Source organism: Triticum aestivum, chromosome 6B, assembly GCF_018294505.1.
Source record: "Triticum aestivum cultivar Chinese Spring chromosome 6B, IWGSC CS RefSeq v2.1, whole genome shotgun sequence".
Lineage (NCBI taxonomy): Eukaryota > Viridiplantae > Streptophyta > Magnoliopsida > Poales > Poaceae > Triticum > Triticum aestivum.
In genome coordinates this window covers 25366713-25370045 of record NC_057810.1, presented here as the reverse complement: position 1 = coordinate 25370045, position 3333 = coordinate 25366713, and the positions used below count along the sequence as shown (strand labels likewise).

Genomic DNA, 3333 nt, shown 5'->3' with positions numbered 1-3333 from the left:
CAGATTGGCTACCTATACTGGTGGAATCTATCGTCGTGTAATTGTTCTATCTCATCTCATCTTTACTTTATGAATACGACTTCCTGTTCATTTGTTACATTTAGAATGCATAGCATGTCTATAACCACATCATTGCTATATGTTCCTCTCATTTCCTAGATTTTTATGACCACACATGTTATTGTTAGAGTTGATATGAGAACAATTGGCATCTAATGATTGTTAGAATACATATTATGAGCATAACATCATGATTGCTATATGTTACTTTCGTTTACTAGATTTTTATAACAACACATGTTATTGCTTAGAGTTGATATGAGAATAGTAGTAGTAAGTGCTATGGTAGAATATGAGTAGGCGTTGTCATAGCTGTTTTCCTCTCATTGTTACATGATATTTGGACCATGACATGTTGCTAGAATATGAAAGCCATTGGCTTATTTTTTTAACTTGGGGTATGATTATGACCACGGCATTGCAATTCTCTGTCTATGATATGTGTCACTGTTATAATAATCTTAATTCCACACATACTCTGAATATGATTGTTTATTTTTGTCGTTTTGGTCTCCAATTTGAATTGTTGCAGCAGACGCAAATGCGCTGGCCTTCATGATTCTAGGACCTGGAATCATACCAGCCGATGGGTGCTGGTTTATCGCTCGTTCAGCTGACGGCGGTCATTTGATGCTCATTCGCACATACCAAATTGACCAAACCATTACATCAAACCACATGCAGTACAATGCGTGGGGCGTTTGTGACATTGATGGCTATGGCTGTTTCGTGTTCGAGAAAGATCCCAGCTCCGTTGGGCCAGGCGTATTCAACTGGAGGCGGGTTTACAGCCTCAGCAACCACTCCTTGTTCCTCGGGCTCAATTATCCGATCATCCAACCAATCATCGATCATATCACCGGCGATGATTACTGTGCTATGCAACTTCCATTCGCGAGCGGGCGCTATTGTTAGACTGTATACATATACGTGGACCCCTTGTACACATATGTAATTGTATTGTACCCTTTGGTACTCCTATATAATGAGATAGCCACACCCCGTTTAGGGTGTCGAGCAGTTTCCCAAACTCTACGTTTTACATGGTATCAGAGCTATTCGGAAGTGCATGAAAAGGGAAGACATTCTCAACCAAAAACGACGTCACGAGAAATGTAGACGTGGTTGGTGGGAACGTGTAGGCATTTGTACCCTTTGTGAAGGGAACTGTACCCAAGAAAAACACACTTTTTAGACCGAAACTCTAACTTACGTTTGTTGTATGGACGCAAATGAGGCCAAAATGCACACCCAAACACTTTGAGGAAAGTGTAATCTGGGATTTCGTTGAGGAAGAGTTCAAGGGGACTTTTCATATTCAGAAGTCGTGAAGGCAGCCTATTTATCAAGAAACAAGCGGTGGAGAAGGCATCACTCCAAAACCGAAACGGAACGGAGGCATGAGCTAGCAAAGTAAGGCCAGTTTCTACAAGATGACGATGCTTACGTTCGGCGGTGTCATTCTGTTGATGTGTATGAGGACAAGACACACAGTGCGAGATCCCAAGCTTGTTGAAAAAAGTGTTGAGGTTGTGATACTCACCACCCCAGTCGGATTGGACATGAATAATTTTCTGCTTAAGGAGACGCTCAACATGTGCTTGAAACTGAATAAAAACATCGAACACATCAGATTTTTTCTTAATAAGGTAAAGCCAAGTAAACCGACTATAAGCATCAATGAAGCTGACATAATAATTATGGCCACTAACGGATGTTTGGGCATGACCCCATACATCAGAGAACACAAGCTCAAGAGGATGGTTCACAACACGACTAGACTCTGAAAACGGAAGTTGGTGACTCTTGCCCTGCTGACAGGCATCACAAATGGTTCCAGCAGTTTTATTGGACACAACTGGTAGTTCATGACGATGTAGAACATGATGAACTATAGGAGCAGCAGGGTGACCCAGGCGTGCATGCCAATGTGTAGATGACACACGAACACCGCTGAACGCCTGAGGGGAGGACTGCATAGGAGATGTAGGCGGCACGTCAAGTGCATATAAGCCGTGGCGAAGACGACCGCTAAGCAGAACGGCCCTCGTGTCCCGATCCTTGATAAAGAAACGAAAAGGGTGAAACTCAGCAAGGACATTATTATCACGGGTAAGTTGAGGAATAGACAACAAACTACGTGTAGCAGTGGGAACACGAAGGACATTGGAAAGATGCAGTTTGCGAAAGTTATGTGTAAGGAGTGAGGCCTGACCAACATGAGAGATGTGCATACCTGCTCCATTGGCTGTGTGCACCTGATCATGACCGCGATATGGTTCCTTGGTGGAAAGCTTGGCCATCTCGTTGGTGAGGTGGTTCGTGGCCCCCGTGTCCATAGACCACGTAGGATCGATGGAGTAGGACGGGGTGCGCCCATGATCATGACTTGTCACCGCAGCTGCCTGTTTTTCATTCCCCTTGCCATTATTGCCTAGGCCGAGGAAGTATTGCGTGTAGCACCGGTGGCGCCGGGAGGCGATGTGACGCTCAAGGCCACACAGCTGGCAAGCCTGCTGAGCACCACAGCTAGGGCAGCAAGCCACCGGAGGAGTGCCGCCAGTGATGGAGGGCGGGGCAGCGCGGGCCTGCGAGGACGAGGACGAGGCTGCCGGTTTCCCACCCGAGGATGGTGACGGCTTCTGCAGCTTACCACGGGATGCGGCGTTGGCAGATATGAAGCTCGGGGAGCCACGGCGCGCTTTGATGCGCTGCTCACGGCACAGAAGATGTGCATATAGCTCTCGTGGCGGAAGTGGCGCCTCACGACCATGAATATTCTCGACGAGATTGTCATAATCATCATCAAGACCATTGAGCACGTGGGTGCTGAACTCCTCATCTCCAAGGGGCTGACCAATTGAGGCCAATGTGTCCGCAAGACCCGACATCTTGTTAAAGTACTCGGTGATAGAGAGACCACCAAGTTTAGTCTCCCCCAACTCGGTGCGTATGGCATGAGCACGCGCCGTAGACTGCGAGGCGAAGCTGCTGTGAAGTGCCGACCAAGCATCTCGGGACGTCGCGGCGAAGATGACCAGCGACGACACGCTCAGAGTGAGCGATGACTGGATAGCGGAGAGAATCGCCTGATCCTTAGCCACCCACACGTGTACGCCGGATGATACGGTGGTGGGCACGGGATGGAGCCATCGACATACCCCTCCAGGTAGCGGCTGCGAAGAAGGGGTAGCACCTGAGCTCGCCAGGACAAATAATTATCCGGCGTAAGCTTCACTGGAAGGAGGTGTGAGAAGTAAAACGGCGTCGACA

General features: G+C 47.7%; 1 pseudogene; it reads right to left on the bottom strand.

The window, feature by feature from the left end:
• Window positions 1–2773: 2773 nt before the first annotated feature.
• On the bottom strand, window positions 2774–2912 carry LOC123140389 (uncharacterized; annotated as a pseudogene).
• Between the last annotated feature and the right edge of the window lie 421 nt (window positions 2913–3333).